Here is a 23,574-nt window from a genome sequence, read left to right as displayed (position 1 = left end):
AGTGTGCATGCTGATGGGGGGGGAGACATCTGGGAATTATCAGTGGGAACACCTCACCCCAAAAAATGCAAAGCAGCTCACAATGCTGATGCACAATGGTGATAAATCCACATCTGCCTGTCCAATGGGATGAGTTGAACATCACCATTTTTATATTAATTATTTAGGAGTTACTTCCGTAAAGTTCCAACAAAACTAGGTCAATGACCTCAGTGATCCAGTTGTGTTATTGTTCATGAAGTTCCCGGGAAGCCGAGTACAGCAGGTGCATGTGTAAAAATAACCATGCTGTAATATCTAATTATAGATTATTAGACTTTAAATTAATCAAAATCAGAGAAATGGTGATCAAATACCTCAATAAAATAAATATCTGTAGTGGACCATCATTTCATGCAGACATCCATTGTATTTTCCTTTTTTATGGTTCACAATAACTAATCACAAATGTCATAAAATATTTTGTGGGAGTTTTATGACCATGCCAAACTCACTTATGGTTCGTTTTCATTCACAACGCGATTCTGTCACTCTTATGTACAACTTGTTTTCTTTCAGTTTCATTTCTTTAAATTAATATATATTTCAAGTTTTACTGGATTAATCAAGATTTAACTATTTCCTCCAGAAGCTTTGAATTTGGGTGAGTCTAACTCTTAAAACTGCAGATCGGGTAATGGGTTATAACACATGCACCATAATGGGGCATTGGATAGTTTTTGTTTTTTGTTACAGTTAGTTTTATTGAAAAATTATAAATCATTAAAGCATAGTGATTATCATAACTATACCTGCTTTCTGATAAACTTTAGCCACTTTCATTGAACTAATAAATGCATAATAATAATAATAATAATAAGGTTATGGTGAGGACAAGTGAAATATCTTGCTGCTTGTCCAACTGGACAATGGCTTAATAAAAAGTTAATGTTAAGCCCTGAAAGGATGTCTTATTTCATTTTGATGTATTTCAGTGGAAGTAAAACAGTGTACATTGCAAAATGCAGTGTAAGGAAACAGTAGAAGATGGCGGTGCGCATTGATTACTTGTGAACATTTCTTCCATTATTGCCAATATTTGCAGATATTAATTTCATTCCATTTTTCTGAAGATGTATCCATTTCCATTGCATTCTCCATTGCCACGCTCAGTTTCCTTTCCAAACTAATGACATGCCCACTGATGTCACCATGGTTCATGCTGGAAAAGCCAGCTATATTTTGGTTCCAACTGGGAACCAACTTTTCAGGTTCTGAACAAATTTATTTTTGGCTGAAATGCTTTAAACAGTTAAAAATTTGGTGCACAAACCAAAACAGAACCTGCTCCCGGTTGGTCCAAAATGAGAAACAGGGATTGCATTAACGCAGAAATTGTGCATTTTTACGCACAAAAATGCCAAAAAAAAAAGCATGTTTAGAATTTTAATGCGCCCTGGGACACAGGGCTCCCCTACTTGAAGAATTTTTCCTGACTGCCTTGGCAAATCTGTTAGATTATGTTGGTTAGCAAACAAAGCAAAAGTAAACAGAACGAAATGGTCACAACATCGTGGTCGCTTTCACATGACATCACAACTGTGGCTTTGTTTCCACGGCCATATTGCCTAGTGAGCTTTGTGCTTTCCAGCAACCGGCACAAGTGTACATGAGTGACTGTAAGCCCAATTCAGTATGTCTACAGATAAACTTGTAGTTATTACATCTAAAAGAACAATGCCAGAGATCTGTAATGTTTTTGGATGTAATAACAGACTTGGAAATAAGCCTGGTTTAACTTTTCACCACTTCCCAGCGACCCAAGATGAGAAAAATGGCAAGCTGCAGTTAAACAGGACACCAACAAAACATCCCCATGTGTGGGGAGAACATTTTATATCAGGTTAGTGTAAAAGCTCTGTGCAGCATTAAAATATATATCTGGATGTGGGTTTTGGACGCGATATATTTTATTAGACCTAATACTTGGCTCAATTAACACAGGGTTAGATCTTAAGGTTTTTCTGCACTAGCCAGCCGGACTAGTGGCTTGCAAATTGCACTAGCCCGCAGAGTGTTGCACTAGCCCGCTATTTTAAGCCCAATTCCTGTGACAATTGAAAGAATTTTAAATGCTAAACAATGAACAAGTTGAAACAACAGAAGCTCCCAATTCAGTGTAACAAAACCAGTACTTTATTCAATCCATTATGGTTCTCATATGTGACTTTGTGTTTCAAACCATAATTGTCACTTTGAAGTATAAAAGAGGTAGTCATTGCTTACAGTTAAGTAGACTAGTACATGTAGTAATCTCGCAAAATGGACTAGAACTGAAATCATTCAGTTGCCTTAGACTGGAAAAAAACATAGCAAATTCTTATACAACACAATTCTGCTTTATTCAGACTTTATTTGCTCTATGCGCATTGGCTAGTGGTGGACCTGGAACCAAAACTGCAGTAAATTAACAACAAAAAATCTGGTAAAGAAAGCTGGCCTTAACATGTCTCTATTTCAGGCATATCAACTTTGATATTTACCTCTATGCTCATAATATACTGACAATTTATAGGTAATAAAATAACTAAAATTTAACAGCCACAATTTTTAAAAATTCTGTTCCATTCCTGCAAATTAATGAAATTACAAGTGAGCAAACATTGTGAATGCACTCTTCAAAATACAAAATGATAAACTACTGATAACAATACATTGCTTTAAATTGTATGTTATGGCATTAATGCCTTGCCATACAAGCACAATGTGACATGTATTTCAATTCTAAAAACTGACTGATTTGGAGTCATCTTGAATTTTCATACTCACAAGGTTATGCTTCATTCACTCAATCACTGGCCATATGGATAGGCCAGTTAAAAACTATGCTGTCTTGCAAATTCAGTGCAAATCTCCTCTTACTCACATCTCAAAACTTTTCAAACATGGCTGACATCAGCCCCCACTGCCCTGCCACCTACTCTTACAGAATATTAAATGTGCTGAATGGTGGTGCCACCTTGTGGTAGGTCTGACAAATTAGGCACTCATCATGGTACACAGTTACAACCTGTGTCAATGAACTGTGACAGTAATGTTCAGCAACAATGCATTACACCATGTACAATAAATAGAATGAGCTAAAAGATTTTGTATCAGATTTTGCGTGATTCAAGATGGCCACACCCATGTCAAGTTATTGCACTAGCCAACACGGGCTAGTAGCAGAGATTTTGCACTAGCCCGTGGCTATCTGCACTAGCCATGGGCTAGCGGGCTAGTGTTAAGATCTAACCCTGTTAACATCATTTTTATTATGTACTGATAATGTAGATTCGGCTAAACACTATAAAATATGCTAGATCTAGGCCCTGGCTTGTTTATTACTGTTAGAAGTCCATGTTTGAGCTTACCTTTGTCATAAGGTATCTTTATCAGGAATTTCCCATAAAATTCTGGCATGCAGGAAACCTGCCTCGAAATATTGTTAAGCATCTGTACTTTTGTCTGCCTTTAGCATCTCCAGTATATTTAGAAGTCCCAAATGCTAAATAGTTCAGGATGCCATAGTGTCTCAAATCCGGTAGCTGGTTTGCCATATACTTTTCAGGTGGAATAAACATTTTTGGGTAAATTAAAAAGAAACAGCCTTTATTTTTTATTTCTGCCACATGTAAACTCAAGCACAGCAAAATTCCTCCTCTGCATTTAATCCATCTGATGTGGTGAACACGCAGGTGCATACAGAGCGAGAAAGAGAGCAGTATGCAGAATAAATGATATCTCACACACACACACACACACACACACTCGCTCTGTCTGTTATATATAAAAATATATAAAATATTTTGGACCCACAAAAAAGTGCCAGGGACCCCAATTTGGCCAGTCAAGTGGGTCCCTGAACCCACAACGAAAAATCCTAACGCTATCCCTGAGTAAAAAAGTGATGAACCTCACCCCATCCTTGCTTGTGCACAACTGAGCCTTTCCAATTACCCTGTTCACCTGTAGAATGTTCTAGACGGGTGTTTTTTGAGCATTCCACAACTTTCCCAGTCTTATGTTGCCCCATCCTGATTTTTGGAACCTGTTGCAGGCATCAAATTCAGAATGAGTATATATTTATGAAAAAAAAGTCAAGTCAACTTTATTGTCAAATATGCTATACATGCTCGACATACAGCACAGATGAAATTTCAGTCCTCTCTGACCCACGGTGCAAACAGGCAATGCAATAAATAAAAATAAAATAACTGAAATAAACAACATAAACAGTAGTGGTTAGCGCTGTCGCCTCACAGCAAGAAGGTCCGGGTTCGAGCCCCGTGGCCGGCGAAGGCCTTTCTGTGCGGAGTTTGCATGTTCTCCCCATGTCCGCATGGGTTTCCTCCGGGTGCTCCGGTTTCCCCCACAGTCCAAAGACATGCAGGTTAGGTTAACTGGTGACTCTAAATTGACCGTAGGTGTGAATGTGAGTGTGAATGGTTGTCTGTGTCTATGTGTCAGCCCTGTGATGACCTGGCGACTTGTCCAGGGTGTACCCCGCCTTTCGCCCGTAGTCAGCTGGGATAGGCTCCAGCTTGCCTGCAACCCTGTAGAAGGATAAACCGGCTAGAGATAATGAGATGAGAACAGCATAAACACTCTAGATAAGAAATAGACACAGACTAAACACTCACAGATATACACACACACAAATTGGAGCAAAGGGACATAAAATAACAGTCAAGGGCACTTGAGATATAGCAGGTAAACATGAAATAAGCAGTATAAACAAACTAATAGCTGTTAAGGTGAGGTGGTGCGGAATAGTGCAAATGAGCGAGGTAAACTGAAATGTCCAGTCCCTGAGTTCAGTGTGCAAATGAATGGTGTGTGTGTGTGTGTGTGTGTGTGTTTGGGCGGGGGACGGGACTGTGAGGGTGCCATGATGTCAGATGCTGCAGGGGGATGTACGGGCAGAATCTATGGCAGGAGGGGGGAGGAGGGGCAGAACAGGGAGGGAGTTGAGCCTCCTGACCGCCTGGTGAAAGAAACTGTCCTTGAGCCTTCTGGTTTTGGCCCGGAGACTCCGCAGTCTCCTCCCCGATGGCAGCAGGCTGAAGAGGCTGTGAGACGGGTGGGTGGGGTCACCTGCAATCCTGATGGCTTTGCGGGTGAGGCGGGAGTTATAGATATCCATAAGAGAAGGGAGAGAGACACCAATGATCCTCTCAGCTGCTCTCACGATGCGCTGCAGAGTCTTGCAGCAGGACACAGTGCAGGCGCTGTACCACACGGTGATGCAGCTGGTCAGGATGTTCTCGATGGTGCCTCTGTAGAATGTGTGCATGATGGGGGCCGGGGCTCTTGCTCTCCTCAGTTTGCGGAGGAAGTACAGATGCTGTTGGGCTTTTTTGGCCAGTGATGTGGTGTTGTTGCTCCAGGACAGGTCTTCAGGAGATGTGCACACCCAGAAACTTGGTGCTGCTCACCCTCTCCACTGCAGCACCGTCAATAGTTAGTGGAGCATGCTGGGTGTGCGCTTCTCCATGTTCAGGCGGAGATTGTTGTCCTTGCACCACATTGCCAAGCAGCTCACCTCACTCATGTAGATTGTCTCATCACCATTGTTATCCGCAAACTTAATGAAAAGGTTGGAGCTGGATGTTGGTGTGCAGTCGTGGGTCAGCAGAGTGAAGAGGAGGGGGCCCAGCACACGTCCTTGGGGGGCCCCTGTGTTCAATGTGATGGTGCTCGAGGAGTTGCTGCCGACCCATACAGCCTGTGGTCTCCCCGTCAGGAAGTCCAGCAGCCAGTTGCACAGGGAGGTGTTGAGTCCCAGCTGGTCCAGTTTATGAATGAGCTGCTGAGGAATAATTGTGTTGAATGCTGAGCTAAAGTCTATGAACAGCATTCTGATGTACGAGTCTTTTGTCTCCAGGTGGGTGAGGGCTAAGTGGAGGGCAGTGGAGATGGCGTCATCAGTCGAACAGTTGGACTGATACGCAAACTGGAAAGGGTCCAGGGTGGGGGGGAGGGCAGACTTGATATGCTGCATGACTAGCCACTCGAAGCACTTCATGAGGATGGGAGTGAGTGGTAGTCATTGAAGCAGGAGGGAGACGGCTTCTTCGGGACCAGGATGATGGTGGTGGCTTTGAGGCACGTGGGGACAACAGCCTGGCTCAACGAGATGTTGAAGATGTCTGTAAAGAAATCTGTGAGCTCCTCGGCAAGTCTCTCAGGACACAACCAGGAATGTTATCAGGACCCAGGGCTTTCCGTGCATTTGTCGTCCTGAGAGCTCTCCTCACGCTGTCTGGGGACAGCGTCAACACCTGGTCGCCAGGAGGTGGTGAGGTTTTCTGTGCCGTGGTGCTGTTGTCTGCCTCAAAGCGAGCGAAGAAGTCGTTCAACTGATTCAGCAGAGAGGTGGAGTTATCACAGGTCTGCAGTGAGGGCTTGTAGTCTGTGATGGTCTGAATCCCCCTCCACAGGTTCCTGGTGTCTCTGCTGTCATTGAAGTAGTCAGCAATGCTCCTGAAATACTGTCTCTTGGCCACCCTGATGCCTCGTGACAGGTTGGCCCTAGCTGTCCTCAGGCCCACCTCGTCCCCAGCTCTGAAGGTGGCGTTCCGAGCCATCAGGAGCCTGTGGACTTCCCCTGTCAGCCACGGCTTCTGATTTGCCCAAATGGAGATGGTTCTGGTGACTGTAACGTCATCCATGCACTTCCTCATGTAGGCAGTGACTGTCTCCATGTACTCCTGGAGATCTGTAGTGTTGTTGTTGGTGGCCGCTCGCAGCATCTTGACTGACTCTGATCGCGATGACCCCGGACCTCAACAAGACTCACACCCAAATGATTTAATCCTGGTAGTTATGATAAATTCCTACTTTCGTCGTAATACTAAATAAGAGCCCTTTTGAAGAATAATTAAACCACCCTCCCTAGTGGATATAGGGAACGATTACTGGACAGTGCGCCGGAAGGCCACATTAGCCTGCCATCCGCGGCATTATACTATTTATAGCCCATTCTAAGTGAGGAAATATCCCTTTGTCTCATTTCCACAATGATTGTACAGGATCCCTCAGGATTTTTGACTTGTCAATTGCAAGCAAAAGTAAAAATTTTTACCTCCAATCTTCTCCTTTTTGCTTGAGCGTTGCTGTTCTGTTTCTTCTTTGACTGCTTGATTTTGTTTCACGCACGCAATCCACTCTCTCCGCCTCTTCCGGAAAAAAACAACCCTCTGGCTTCATGCGCACAATCCACTTTCTCTGCCTTGTCTCCTCTTTCAGAAAAAGCCAACCCACTCGCTCCACCTCGTCTCCTCTTTTGGAAAAAGCCAACCCACTCGCTCCGCCTCTTCTCTTCCAGAAAAAGCCAATCCACTCTTCTCTGCCTCTTCTCTCTCAGTAAAAACTTCTTCCTGAACTGCTCCTGTTGTAACACTTCACTGCACAACAATAAGGCATGTTTTTTCTTTGGAAATTCCTGAATGCACGTCTGCACTCAAGCTGAACGGCAATGTAAGTAAACGGAAGTGGATTCAACCAGGGCTCGACATTAATGCTTGTCCGCTTGTCCGGGACAAGTGATACTTTATGTCGGACAAGTTCATCGTCTCAGTTACTTGTCCGATTGGACAAGTGCCAAAATACGCCGATATTCGGGTTACATATCAAATTTATCAGTTTATTCACATGATTTCCGAAGCATCTCACTCGACATATTGTTTTGATGAATCACCGGATGTTTCTATTCAGAAAGAGCAATGTGCGCATGCGCAATATTCCACTTACGAAACTGGCTAATACCGCTTCGTGTATTTGAGCTGAAAAGTAAATGGTCATTTATGATTGGTTTTAATCGTGTCATACATGTGGATTTGTTGACATTTCTGTTGGCAGGATCATTATTCAACTGTATATTTACGTTGAGTATGTGGTCATTTCCAAATCTCTGAATTGTTGATGGTATTCATTATAAAAATTTAGACATTTAGAAAATATCTAAATATCGAGCTCTGTTTGTGAGAGAGTTCTCAGCTATAAAAAGAATAAAATCAGATTGGAGGGCATCTCTTAGTTCTGAGATGATGGATAAGCTGATGGCAATATCCCTGTGTGAAGCAGATGATGCAGAATATGATGCTGTAGCAAGTGTTCTAGGTGGGTGGAGCACAGAAGCACGGCAGGCCAGAACTGAGTTCTCAAAACCCTGTTTATTTTAGCTTTTCAGCCTTAACTACACATACACACATGCACGCACACACGTCTCCAGGTTCAGGAGTAGCTCCCTTGCTCCGCTCTCCCTCTCCTCTTATAGGGCACGGTCACTGGGGAAGACACACAAACACAGGTTAATTCCCATCAGGTGCAGTGATTCCGCCACTTACCTTCCCTGACTCCGCCCTCCATTCACAGACCGACGCTTGACCACGCCCCTGCTGCCACATACCCCCATCGCCCGACTCAGGCCGGACAGCTGTCTGGCCTGCAGCTGACTCCCCCCCCCCCGCTTGACGGGAGAGGAAGTCCGCCACAGCCATCTGCGCCCCCGGCCTGTGGACCACCTCGAACTTAAACGGCTGGAGTGCCAGATACCAACGGGTGATCCGCACGTTGGCATCCTTCATGTGGTGGAGCCACTGCAGGGGCACGTGGTCCAACCAGAGGGTGAAAGGGCGCCCCAGCACGTAGTAGCGGAGGGCGAGAACCGCCCACTTGATGGCGAGGCATTCCTTCTCTATGGTGCTGTACCTGCCCTCGTGCACCGACAGCTTGCGGCTGATGTACAGTACTGGACGGTCCTCCCCCTCCACCTCCTGGGACAGAACAACCCCCAGCCCTCTGTCCAATGCGTCCGTCTGTAAAACAAAGGGGAGAGAAAAGTCAGGGGAGTGTAACAGTGGCCCCCCACACAGTGCAGCCTTTACCTTAGAAAAAGCCCGCTGGCATTGCTCCGTCCACTGGACCGGATCTGGTGCCCCCTTTTTAGTGAGATCAGTCAGCGGGCTGCTGACATCCGAATAATTAGGTATAAACCTACGATAGTAGCCAGCCAGCCCCAGGAACTGCCTCACCCCCTTTTTGGTCTTGGGCCTTGGGCAGGCTGCAATCGCTGCCGTCTTATCAATTTGGGGACACACCTGCCCATTGCCCAAGTGGAAGCCCAGATACTGTACTTCCACCCGCCCAATCGCACACTTCTTCAGGTTGGCTGCGAGCCCCGCTCACCTCAGCGACCCCAGGACGGCCCTCAGGTGTTTTAGGTGCCGCGGACAGTCATTACTACAAATAATAATGTCCTCTAAGTATGCGGCCGCATAGGTGGCGTGGGGGCGGAGGACCCTATCCATAAGCCGCTGGAACGTAGCGGGCGCCCCAAACAGCCCAAACGGAAGTGTGACGAACTGGTGTAAGCCAAACGGTGTGGAAAAGGCCGTTTTCTTTCGGGATAGTGGAGTCAAGGGGATCTGCCAATATCCCTTTGTCAAATCCAGTGTCGAATAAAAACGAGCAGTGCCTAGTCGATTGAGCAACTCGTCAATACGAGGCATTGGGTACGCGTCAAATTTAGACACCGCGTTGACTTTTCTATAGTCCACACAGAACCGGACCGACCCGTCGGCCTTGGGAACCAAGACCACCGGACTGCTCCAGTCACTGTGGGACTCCTCGACAATGCCCATTTCGAGCATGGCCTCGGGTTCTTCCCGAACCACCTTTTTCTTGTGTTCAGGCAGTCTGTAAGGGCGGCTGTGCACTACCACCCCCAGGGGCGTCTCAATGTGGTGTTCTATGAGGTGGGTGCGGCCGGGCAGGGGCGAGAACACGTCAGAAAATTCTGTTTGCAACTGGGCAACCTCCGCGAGCTGGGTCGGGGAGAGGTGGGCTCCACAGGGGACCGGAGCAGTGGGTGATGCCGATTTTTCCTTTTGAACCTCCGGCCCCAGCTCCGCCTTCTCTGGAACCACTGACACCAGTGTCACGGGGACCTCCTCACGCCAACATTTTAACAGATTGAGGTGGTATACCTGTAACGCCCCGCCCCTGTCCGTTTGCCTCACCTCATAGTCAACGTCCCCGACTCGCCATGTGACCTCAAAGGGTCCTTGCCACCTGGCGATTAATTTAGAGCTCGACGTGGGCAATAACACGAGTACTTTGTCTCCCGGTGTGAATTCCCTAAGGCGCATGCCCCTGTTGTACAGGCGGACTTGACGTTCTTGAGCCTGCTGCAAATTCTCCTGGGTTAGGTGTGTGAGTGTGTGGAGTTTTGCGCGCAGGTCCATAACGTATTGAATTTCATTTTTGCACAGGGAAGGTCCCTCCTCCCAATTTTCCCGCAGCACATCTAGGATGCCACGCGGCTTACGCCCATATAATAATTCGAACGGGGAGAACCCCGTGGAGGCTTGTGGGACCTCTTGCACTGCAAAAAGCAGGGGTTCGAGCCATTTATCCCAGTTACGTGCATCCTCACTTACAAATTTTTTAATTATGTTTTTGAGGGTGCAATTAAACCGTTCGACTAAGCCGTCCGTTTGTGGGCGATAAACGCTGGTGCGGATCGGCTTGATTCCCAATAACCATACAGTTCGCGCAGTGTGCGTGACATGAACATAGTGCCTTGATCAGTCAGAATCTCTTTGGGGATTCCGACTCGGGAGATGACGTGGAAGAGCGCTTCCGCAATACTACATGTGGAGATATTGCGAAGCGGCACTGCTTCCAGATATCGCATTGCATAGTCCACCAGAACTAAAGTAAAGCGATACCCTCGTGTTGACCGATCTAATGGCCTGACAAGATCCATCCCAATTCTTTCGAACGGGGTCTCGATTAATGGTAGAGGGCGCAAAGGCGCTTTTGGGATGGCCACTGGATTTACTAACTGGCATTCGCAGCTTGCCATACACCACCTACGGACATCGCCGCGAATCCCTGGCCAATAGAACCGGGCCATTATTCGGGCTAGTGTCTTATCCTGCCCTAAGTGTCCAGCCATGGGATTAAAGTGAGCCGCCTGGAATACCAATTCCCGGCGGCTCTTTGGGATCAAAAGTTGGGTTATTTGTTCCTTAGTTTGAGTGTCCTGCGTCACTCAGTATAACCTGTCCTTAATAATGGAAAAATAGGGGAAAGACGGGGTGGCGTTTGGCTGGAGCGTTTGACCATCAATTACTCTCACTTGGTCAAACGCATGCCGCAGAGACTTGTCTCGCGATTGCTCTAACGGAAAATCCGCGAGGGATATCCCAAGAGAGGGAGGAGGAGCCTGCTGCTCCTCACTCTGACGCGGTGATGACGTAGACAGCTCTGTGACAGCTGCTCCCACAAATGCCACTCCGGGACCTCCCCCCGCTGAACTACGGCAGGATCCACTCTTCACTAAGTGCGTCATTAAATCCCGAAATCCCGGCCAATCAGTCCCCAAAATTATAGAGCGGGTGAGGCGAGGATTAACCGCCGCCTGAACTCTAAATTTCTCCCCTCAAAACAGAATGTGGACCGACACCAAAGGGTAGTTGTGAACATCCCCGTGCACACACAGCACCTTCACCAATTGTGCTCTCCCCAATGCCTTGTTTTGCACCAGGCTTTGGTGGATTGAGGTCTGATTACAGCCGGAGTCCACCAAAGCCTGATGCGTATCCCCTTGGATACTCACCGGTATGCGATACACTCTGGCCCGATTGAGGGCAGTTCCTGGCGCGTCGGGGATCCGGACCACCGCGCCCACCTCCGTCGCTGAGCACTGATGCTGGAGGTGCCCCAGCTCCCTGCAGCGCCAGCACACCGGCCCAGGCTCTCTCTGCACCGGTGTTCCGGATATCACTCACCTGAGGGGGGGAAGACACAGACACGGAAGTAGGAAACGGTAGGACACCGCGGGTGCGGCGGGCCGGCTGGGATGGAACCGGCCCCCGCCTCTGCGGTGGGGGAATGGGGCGAGGGAGAGGAACAGGATGGGAAAGAAAGGGAGAGGGGAGAGGAGAAGGGGAGACACGCTGTCCTGCCGTTTTAACGGCCGCCATATGGTCCTCCGCCAGCTCAATGGCCTGATCCAGCGACGCCAGGCGATGGCACTGGACCCACTCCGTGGTTCCTTCTGGAAGTCGAGCGACGAACTGCTCCAGCGCCACCAGATCGATGATCTCCTCGGCGTCGCAGTTGTCGGCCCTCAGCCACCGGTGGCAGGCGTCCCGGAGTTGCTGGCCAAACGCGAACGGCTGGCCGACCTCCTCCAGGCGCAGCACGTGGAGGCACTGCCACTGCTGCTCTGGAGTGCGACCCATGCGCTGGAGGACGGCCCTGCGGAGGTCCGCGTAGACCAGCCGGCTGTCGGCAGGGAGTTATAGCACGGCCAGCTGCGACTCGCCCGTGAGCAGGGGGAGGAGGCGCGCCACACGCTGTTCCACCGGCCAACCCCACGCCTCTGCTGCCTGCTCAAAGAGAGCGAGGAAGGCCTTGGGGTCGTCGTGCGGGCCCATCTTCGTTAGGGTGAGGTGGGAAGGGCCCGCAGCGGTGGAGGTGGTGGACCCCACCGACGCAAGTAGATGCCGGAACGCCTGGCGATCTTCCTGCTGCGCCAGCACCAGGGCCTCGAACCTTTGCTCCTGTTCTTCCCGGAGGGCGACCAGCACCTGGTGCTGGCTCTGTTGGGCTGTGGCGAGGGCATGGATCAGGTCCTTGAAGGGGGAGGACTCCATGGGGCTGTTCTCTCCCGCGCTCCGCCCCGGGTTTCGGCACCACTGTAGCAAGTCTTCTAGGTGGGTGGAGCACAGAAGCACGGCAGGCCAGAACTGAGTTCTCAAAAACCCGTTTATTTTAGCTTTTCAGCCTTAACTACACATACACACACACACGCACACACGTCTCCAGGTTCAGGAGTAGCTCCCTTCCTCCGCTCTCCCTCTCCTCTTATAGGGCGCGGTCACTGGGGAAGACACACAAACACAGGTTAATTCCTGTCAGGTGCAGTGATTCCGCCACTTACCTTCCCTGACTCCGCCCTCCATTCACAGACCAACGCTTGACCACGCCCCCGCTGCCACAGACGCTCAGAGCTGTGCAGCTCTGGCTTCAGGGTGGGGTCAGAACACGCAGAACTCAAGGGTTGATAGATGAAGATGAATAGAAACTTTATTTGTATCCATTCATCTGAGTCAATAAAGGTGTGGAAGTTTTCATAAGATATATTTATCTTGTCATTTGATAACTAGATTTCAGTGTATAATAATCAGTGATTTACAGTATTAGTCCATTTTGTTATCAGTTGTTTTTATTTGTAACATTGTTATTTCTTTCTCTTGTCCAAACTAGTGATATCTCATCAAGTCATAAATTTTATGATAATGTTACTTTTTGTGATATTTGTTACTGAACTGCAGAGTACTGATCTGTGTATATATAATGGTTAGTGTTTCTGGATCTCATAGTATAGTTATTTTGTTCTTAAATTTTTATGTTCATAAATTCTACTCTATTTGGAATATGTTGCTTCTGAACTTCAGCATAATAATTGGTGAATTATGGTATCAATCAGTCTGTTTTACTATATTTTTGAACTTTTGCCTCAGTATATCAAGCATTGATTACTTTTGATTCATAGATATTATGCATATGTTGTGAATTCGGAAACAAATGGAATAAAGATTGTTGGGTTACAAATAGTTTGTGGTTTTTTTTCTCAAATATTTCTTCGGACAAGTCCGAATGTGAAGTTGACAAGTAAATTTCCTTTCAACTTGCCCGACAGGACAAGTGGTTTCAATAGTTAATGTAGAGCCCTGTCAACTCAAGCGGTTTGTTTGACTTAAATGACGTCACGCGTCGAGTGGTCACGAAAATAGCCAAACAGAAATTCGCCACGATCCCCGCCAACTATTTTAATTATTACTTATTGTAAAGTTAGTTCTGTGAGGGGGGGCATCTAGAAATCGCATGGGGGTTAGTTGTATGTAGAACTCCAGAAGGTTTATTCAACAACTTCTCCAGTATACAACATAAGGAGGCTGCTCACGCTCTAGGCTACTGAACAAAAAATCCAACGCGCTCCGAGCTCACGCTCCCATCTTTTTCTCATCCCTCCAATCTACCTTGCTTCCTCTTCTAGCTGAACCTCCTCTAAGATAAAAGTCCTTGCACATTCACTGCTGTAGTGCATTCAAAATAAGAGTTGACATTTCCAGTGCTACATAATACTCCCCTACCCCCAAAGAAACGTCCTCATTTCCTTTGAAATCAACACAAAAGCACAGCACTGTTAAGGTAAGGAACAACAACAAAAACAAAACACAAAGAAGGTAAGCCTCAGACTAATTCCTAGTCTAACATTGGAGTAGGTGAGCAGCCAAAGGTAAGACAGAGAGCAAGGAAAAACAAATTCCCAATAATGCTTGAAGAATACAATAAGCATGAAACAAGTGTCCATTAGAGTTTAAACAAGTGTCCATTATCATAACTGAAAGTCCCGAAGGTGAGAGGGCACCCAGCGTGCCCGACTGGGGAGTGAATGAGTGGCCACTCGTGTGCTCAATTGTGAGGGGGGGCACCTAGAAATCGCACGGGGGTTAGCTGTATGTAGAACTCCAGAAGGTTTATTCAACAACTTCTCCAGTATACAACATAAGGAGGCTGCTCACGCTCTAGGCTACTGAACAAAAACCCCAACACGCTCCGAGCTCACGCGCCCGTCTTTTTCTCATCCCTCCAATCTACCTCGCTTCCTCTTCTAGCTGAACCTCCTCCAAGATAAAAGTCCTTGCACATTCACTGCTGTAGTGCATTCAAAATAAGAGTTGACATTTCCAGTGCTACATTATTAACAATACTTCTTGGGACCAGAAGAAAATTACAGAGGGTTTAACATATAAAGTTTCAAATGTGAATAAAATTAAAACCATTGCCTATGAGCTTTAATTGTTCTATTTAAAAAAAAGAAGAAGAAAATTGGAAGTCTGTGATTTGAATTCAGTAGCTTTCGGTCCATTAAACAAAAATAACTGGGTGTCGGGGAAAATTCTTTTCATGACCTACATTTGAAAAATCTGAAAGGCAGTATACTTTTAATATCTTGTCTATGTATTGAATTCAATTACATGTTAATCAAAAAGTATTTGTAAATCAATGCATTCTGTTTTTATGTACATTTTACACAGCATTCCAACCCCCCCACCCCACCACACTCGACCCGGGGTTGTATATGTATGTAGGTATGATATGTATGTATGATCATGGGTATGGATATAATGGATACAAAGCAGATGTGCAGGTTACGCATGCCCTTCAACCACAAGTTGAAATGGAGTTGCTTAGTTCTGTGGCTTTAGAGCATTAGGGTTCCATATATTCCACCTATATACAAAAATAATGGACATATCTGCTTATATATTTATTTGCACTGCTTAAAGGTGTTCGTAGACCTTTAATGTATGTGCTGGTGATTTTGTGTTTTGTTGTCAATGCACCATAATAGGGTAGTCACACTAGAGGCAGAATGAGCCGGAATGAAAATTCTTCGTATATTCCAGGATATTCGAAGTGCATTCTAAAAATTCTGAGTGCATTCCAAACATTTGGGCACATTCTTGTGGCCGGCCCGAATGTTTTGCTCATGCTCAAAACATTCGAGGTGCTTTCGAAGAGGAGAAATATCAAACGACATTCGAAGTGTATTCTAACTGCATTCTGAATATTCTTATGGCATTCCAACAGCATTCGAAACATTCTGGTTGCGTTCGAAGGAAAAATCAAAATGGCAAGCCACTTCAAATCCTGCCAGAATGTCCCAAATGTGCCTCGAATGAGCCGGAATGCCATCAGAAAGAAAATTCTTCGTATGGGAGCGTTCACCGTGACGTCACGAAATGGTCACATAATGTTTCGGTTGGCAAGAGGCTATTTATAAATGGCCGATCGTAGTTATTGGGTCATTAATTAATTATGGTAGTGTCGTGTTGTGTTATCAGCTGCAGATGCAGATTTGACAAGAATGATCCCAAGAGCTTTTACCGTATTCCAAAGAAACATGAAGCTCGCCAAAAGCTTTGGATCGTAGCAATTAAGTGTGACAAGTGGGAACCTACTGACAACAATCGTGTTTGCTTTCGACACGTTATATCTGGTAAGACACATGATTTTTTTTTATTATTTTGTTTTGCAGTTTAATATTATGATGTTAGATCAAATTTCCTCATCAGAAATAATTTGTTGTGCTATGACATTGCTTAGATATCAACCGAAAGATGAGTAAAAACGCACAAGCAGCTGATTTGTATGCAGTACACGAGTACGATTTCCGCAGACGCACTCGCGGCAAATTTATGTACTTTTTGCAGTATAAACATTTGACATTAGAAGATTGGTCGAACTTTTCATGATATGTATTTGAAGATAAATAGCATAGCCTGGATTTAAAACACTGCTTGTGCATTCTAAATGTAGAACTTGCTTAAGCTTAGTACTGTATATCTTTGGTGTGTGCGTGTGAAGCAACAACATTAACTTATGTTTCAAAGATTATATTGTGCCTATTTAATCTGTCTTTTTATTACTAGGCACAAAAAGCAAATATAAATGAGTATTTCAATAAAACAACTAAATAATTAACACTTGTATGCATCAAGAGACTGTAGGCTTTCATTGATTCTTTTGTGTATATTGAAGGCGTGTCAATCACATACAGGTAGATATCGCCAAAGGTCAGGTTAGGCCAGGTGCTTGGATTTGGGTCCCATTTGTCCGTAACTGCGTAAGGATCAGGCAAAACTTTGGTGCTACTGTTGTACAGAAGCTTTGCTGCACATCTTTGCTTCGCATCAGTTGGCAACGAACTTGCATATTGCGATAAATTGCTACAAAAACTAGGTGATGATGCAACTTTGTCAGCTACTGTGAATGGTTCTCGCCAACCAATTTTATGCGCATGCGCAATATTACGTCACGCTCTAGTTTAGCGAACGCTCCCATATTCTGGGATATTCGAAGCACATTCTAAGTATTCGAGCTGTAATCTGTTTGAATTCTTAGACGTTCAAAACATATTCGGCGGCTATTCTGGGAGCGTTCTGACTCCATTCGAGGCAAATTTGTACAGCATTCAAGGCACCTTCCAACCAGACTCCGGGCGGTATTCGGGCAGCAATCGAACCGCACTCAAAGTGCATTCTTAATATTCTTACTGCATTCTAACAGCATTCAAGGTATTCCTACTGTGTTCCAAGTACATTTGAACTGCATCTGGGTCAATCCATGTAAAATCACCAGAGGCCTCGCCACTGACCATCTCAGATTTGCTTCATACTTTCTGGAAATATTGTCAGTGTGCCCAATAAATAGTGTACAAAATTTTTGGCTTGTACCTTCATTAGTTTCTGAGATATAGGGGCTTTAAAAAAGGCGCGTGGCCCCAATTTCACTGTTAAAATGCGTGCTACAGAAAATGGACCTAACTTCCATAAGTCATTACTTTTAAACTATTCATGCAAGACGCATGAACGCGCCTTTTTTAAAGCCCCTATATCTCAGAAACTAATGAAGGTACAAGCCAAAAATTTTGTACACTATTTATTGGGCACACTGACAATATTTCCAGAAAGTATGAAGCAAATCTGAGATGGTCAGTGGCGAGGCCTCTGGTGATTTTACATGGATTGACCCAGATGCAGTTCAAATGTACTTGGAACACAGTAGGAATACCTTGAATGCTGTTAGAATGCAGTAAGAATATTAAGAATGCACTTTGAGTGCGGTTCGATTGCTGCCCGAATACCGCCCGGAGTCTGGTTGGAAGGTGCCTTGAATGCTGTACAAATTTGCCTCGAATGGAGTCAGAACGCTCCCAGAATAGCTGCCGAATATGTTTCAAGGTATTCCTACTGTGTTCCAAGTACATTTGAACTGCATCTGAGTCAATCCATGTAAAATCACCAGAGGCCTCGCCACTGACCATCTCAGATTTGCTTCATACTTTCTGGAAATATTGTCAGTGTGCCCAATAAATAGTGTACAAAATTTTTGGCTTGTACCTTCATTAGTTTCTGAGATATAGGGGCTTTAAAAAAGGCGCGTGGCCCCAATTTCACTGTTAAAATGCGTGCTACAGAAAATGGACCTAACTTCCATAAGTCATTACTTTTAAACTATTCATGCAAGACGCATGAAATTTCCAAGGATTGTTCTTCAATGCCAGATGCCTTTAAATACTAAAATAGAAAGTTCACAGTTCAATATTTGCCAAGTTATGGCTTGCTGAAAATCATAAAAAAATGTGCTTTGGAGCAACTTTGACTCCCCATATCTCCACATTAAAGCACACCAGATCTTTCAAATGTTCTTATTTATTTATTACTCATGTTATAGTACTCTTTAGGCAACTAAGTATGTGTTCAAAAGAAATCAAACTTTCTGATTTATTAGGCTTTAAAAATTCTCCCTCATCTCATTATCTCTAGCCGCTTTATCCTGTTCTACAAGGTCACAAGCAAGCTGGAGCCTATCCCAGCTGACTATGGGCGAAAGGCGGGGTACACCCTGGACAAGTCGCCAGGTCATCACAGGGCTGACAGACACAGACACCCATTCACACTCACATTCACACCTACAGTCAATTTAGAGTCACCAGTTAACCTAACCTGCATGTCTTTGGACTGTGGGGGAAAACGGAGCACCCGGAGGAAACCCACACAGACACGGGGAGAACATGCAAACTCCGCACAGAAAGGCCCTCGCCGGCCACGGGGCTCGAACCCGGACCTTCTTGCTGTGAGGCAACAGCGCTAACCACTACACCACCATGCTGGCTTTAAAAAAAAAAAAAAAACAACATTGTGTGCCTATAATTCAAATGCATATTACAAATGTATGACAAGGTCTACCATAAAAACAACTATACCACTGGAAAGAGAAGAAACCTTTATTTTGTCACATGCACACTTCAAGCACAGTGAAATTCATCCTCTGCATTTAACCCATCTGAAGCAGTGAACACACACTCAGAGCAGTGGGCAGCCACACCAGAGCACCCGGGGAGCAGTCAGGGGTTCGGTACCTTGCTCAAGGGCACTTCAGCCCAAGGCCACCCCACGTTAACCTAACTACATGTCTTTGGATTGTAGGGGAAACCGGAGCACCCGGAGGAAACTCACGCAGACAACATACAAACTCCAAACAGAAAGGCCCTCGCCGGCCGCTGGGTTCGAACCCGGAACCTTTTTGCTGTGAGGCGACCATGCTAACCACTACACCACCGTCCCGAGCTTGTTTTGATTAGCAAATGCATTCTAAGTATTCGAACGGTATTCTTACACAGCTGTAAGAATGTTGGTCAGTTTGAAATTCCCGCCTGAATGTGGCACGAATTTTGAAAAATTTGCCGTCATTCTGGCTGGTTCTGCTTGATTCCTGCTAATTCCGAATAAGTGTGACGGGGGCCTTTAGGAATACAAACTGTTCAAGGACAATAAAGGAATTCTGACTCTGATTATTTCACATTTTTACAATTGACTTAAGATAATAATTGAATAAGGAAGGTGTGTGTGTGATTACACAACCTTACATGACCATGTGAACGTGTATGCTGCGGGTTGTTTTACAATCAGGGTACAAAGTTTGTGTCACAGGGGTCCAAAATTCAAATAAAAAAAAAAAAACAACTATCAAATCTGCACTTTAGGAAATTAATACACATATGAACATAGGCATGTGTAATAGTTTGATAACAAGATTAAAGGGCTGATGACACGAACATGACTCTATGCAATTTCTTAAATAAACTATACAACATGGCAAACATATTAGATTTCTGTTATAATTACGTGAAAAGAAGCTGTTGTTACGCAAATATCCAACTTTTAATTGCACAGCGCAAGAAAACTGGGTCCGTGGCTCGCGGCCATGTTGTGATGTCAGCGGGAGAACACACTGCGGTTCACTGGCTGTTCTACTGATAGACATCCTATGGTTCTACTCAATGGAAATGGCGCATGAAAACGCCGGTGAACTCTCTAGTGCTAGCTCTTCCTCTTCTGGGAGTCTAGAATTGTGTTGATCTCTTCCGAATAGAATCTATGATAGCCTACCCTCTTTACCCTTTGCCTCTCGTTGCTAGGCGGCAGTTACATGAAAGCCGCAAGCTTTCACAAGCAAATACATGACTGATATCACGCCGACTTTATGATTACATTTATGATTATCATGTAGAATCTATAGCTCTACATACCTTTATCTTATGTCGTTTCACAACACATGTTCTGACAGGAGGACTGTCTTTGGATCTGGCATAGCTACTAGTAGACCCCCTCCAGAATACTGACAGTGTTACCAGATTGGGATTTTTCCCACCCAGTTGAGCGGTTTCAAGTGCATTTTGGTGGGTTTTGAACATATTTTGGGCTGGAAAACTTCAGCAGTATCTGTTGCCAGATACTGCTGAAGTTTTCCAGCCCAAAATATGTTCAAAACCCACCAAAATGCACTTGAAACCGCTCAACTGGGCGGGAAAAATCCCAATCTGGCAACACTGTGTAGGCACTGCTGATGGTAGTAACACACGTTTGCGATGAACTGAACACCCAAGAGATTCTTTTAAGCTGGGAAGGGTGTCAAAACAATCCAAATCGAAGTGTTCAGAGCACAGGACGGATGTTGGTGAGGGCTCCCACTTGTCACGAGTGCGCCTGACTTGCTTCACCCACTTCGCATGCAGCTCGGGATCTCTGGGAAACTTGAATAAACTTACCCCATCCTTGTAGGTTTTGGAGCAAAAGCCGGCAACACAACGCGAAGGCATAATAACTAATATATATGAGTGATTCCACGCTTATGGGTACTGAAATGGGGACATGAACTTATTCACCTAAAACCATTTCTTTTTTTACCATCAGATCACAAAACATGTAATCTTTAATGAATGATATGTTAAAAGATAACTTTAATTTTCTGAGATGTAATAAAAACATATTTATATGCCAAAGTCAAGCCTATGAGTTCCAAAATGATGTCTGTTACATTACTTCTGTTACGATTGTCCATCTCGCGTCTGTTACAAATTAATTACAATCTAGCTATATACCATGTTAATCTTATTGAAAGAATGTGTATGTTTATTCTACTACACATGTTTATTAATTATAGTTGCTAAAACATCACCTTCCTATGTTTCAAAAAGTAATTCTACATTGTTAAAATTGAGAATATGAATATATATGTCCACAACACTTCTGTTACGTTCTGACTTTGGCATATAAATATGTTTTTATTACATCTCAGAAAATTAAAGTTATCTTTTAACATATCATTCATTAAAGATTACATGTTTTGTGACCTGATGGTAAAAAAAAGAAATGGTTTTAGGTGAATTTTTAAAAATAAGTTCATGTCCCCATTTCAGTACCCATAAGCGTGGAATCACTCATATATATAAAATAATGTATAATGATAATACTAATAATGACAAACTGAACACCTGTCGCATCAACAATAAACTGGTAAGTTAGGAGGAAGGTTCTTTCACTGACGTCATATAGCTCCTCCTCCGTCTCCTGGGTGCTGCAGCCCTGTCAAATTTGCCCAAATAGCCGCGTTTTTTATCATAACTTGTAAAATAGGCGCCTTCGTGAATGAATATATGGATCATCGGGAATTACTTTTTATGTTATAAAACATTGCCAAAGATGTCAAAAATGTGTCATCAGCACTTTAAGTGTAGCTTTAAGCAGGGCTGGGAGAAACAAATGAAGTGATGCTCGGAGAGGACTTTTTTTTTGACAATTCAGAATCCACTACTTCTATAGTGCTTTAAGGCTGTAAGCTTTGTGTTAGTTGTCTCTAATATTTATGTCCCAATATCTTGACCACATTTTAGGATGAAAATAATCATTTTAGATAAGTTATTTCATATTGAAAAATTAGCTGTCTCAGAGAGATTTATTTTGACACAATTACATACTAATTTGATCAAAATAGTCTGAAAACTTACTGACATTCAACATTAAAACTTAACTATGTTTCCAATGATATGGAACCAAATATTTGTTTTATGGTATAAAGAATGATTTAAGTGCATCCCTTTTGGAGCTACCTGTGGTCAAAAAAGCACTTTTTCTAAATGACAAGAGTAATTTTGCTAAATATGACATATATTGCCATACATTCACCAAAAATAACGTTATCACCAATTTTTTTTTTTTGCATGGTAAATAGAGCTATCACAGGGCTACAATAAACAACCAAGTTTATTTAGTCAAGCCTTTTGATATTGAAGATAATAAGTGCTAAATGTGATTTTTAGCTTGCGTACCCTGATTGTAAAACAACCCCTGCTTATTTTTGTTATATTTGTTATGGAGTAAATGCAGAGAAACATCTGTGGCTAGCTGAGGAAAACTGAACCCACTACTAACTTTACTCCAGTTTAGTACAACTTACCTTAAACAGGCTTTAAAGCCGAGCGTAGTTAACCATCTCAGATACAAGAACAATCTTTTTTTTTAACTTGACGAGATCAAATTGTGGGTTTTTTTTAATAATTCTGTGGGGAAAAAATGTGTCCTATTTTTTACATTCGAGTCAGAAGACTCAGCTCTGCAAAATCGCCGCGCTTCTTCTTCGTCTTCTTTTTCTTCTTCTTGGATTTATTGGGAGTTAGTTTTTTAGTGCATTACTGCCCCCTACCGTAAATCGCTGCCCGATTTTGGCCCTGAGCTCACCGGCTCGTCAGAATGAAGCCATCTGGCCGCCATCTTACCACTCTCATCGGGTGTCTTTGATTTGTGTGTTAAACCGTCATATCCGATCAAACTTCTCATCTCATCTTATCTCATTATCTCTAAAAGAAATCAAACTTTCTGATTTATTAGGCTTTAAAAATTCTCCCTCATCTCATTATCTCTAGCCGCTTTATCCTGTTCTACAGGGTCGCAGGCAAGCTGGAGCCTATCCCAGCTGACTACGGGCGAAAGGCGGGGTACACCCTGGACAAGTCACCAGGTCATCACAGGGCTGACACATAGACAAACAAACATTCACACTCACATTCACACCTACGGTCAATTTAGAGTCACCAGTTAACCTAACCTGCATGTCTTTGGACTGTGGGGGAAACCGGAGCACCCGGAGGAAACCCATGTGGACACGGGGAGAACATGCAAACTCCGCACAGAAAGGCCCTCGCTGGCCACTGGGCTTGAACCTGGACCTTCATGCTGTGAGGCGACAGCGCTAACCACTACACCACCGTGCCGCCCCATCCGATCAAACTTGCCCCAAGAAAAGTATCTCCTGACTTTTTCCCCTTTCATAACCTCCTCTTATTTTGTCACCTTTACCCCATTCCTTACATATCTTTATAGTTCTCCCCTTCATTATTATTGTTTTTTTTTTCCTTTTCCAGTCCAGTCTTTGATCATTTTTTGAACTGCTTTTTCACTACTATATCACTGGGGAACACAATTTTTGTTGAGTTAGGTCTGACAGCTGTTTTTAACTAATTTTTGGGTGCGGAATCCAAAACTGATCTCAGTTTTTCTCTATCACGTCAAGTTTTTGATCTATGGGTTGTTTTATAATCAGGGTACTCAAGCTAAAAATCACATT

General features: G+C 44.3%; 1 protein-coding gene across 3 annotated transcripts in view; it reads right to left on the bottom strand.

Moving 5' to 3' along the window:
- Positions 1-22,587, bottom strand: part of LOC132885421 (gastrula zinc finger protein XlCGF7.1-like) — a 32,247-nt gene extending 9,660 nt beyond the window's left edge. For 2 of the 3 annotated variants that reach the window (XM_060920081.1, XM_060920082.1), the window contains exon 1: positions 22,408-22,587. The gene's annotated coding sequence lies outside the window, so the exon portion shown is untranslated. Of the gene's footprint in view, positions 1-3,939; positions 3,982-22,407 lie in introns of those variants that run through there. The other variant, XM_060920083.1, reaches the window with a different exon arrangement.
- Positions 22,588-23,574: the final 987 nt, after the last annotated feature.

This window comes from Neoarius graeffei, chromosome 4, assembly GCF_027579695.1.
Source record: "Neoarius graeffei isolate fNeoGra1 chromosome 4, fNeoGra1.pri, whole genome shotgun sequence".
In the NCBI taxonomy this organism is placed as follows: Eukaryota; Metazoa; Chordata; class Actinopteri; order Siluriformes; family Ariidae; genus Neoarius; species Neoarius graeffei.
Note: the sequence above shows the minus strand (reverse complement) of the source record. Positions and strands in the feature narration are given on the sequence as shown.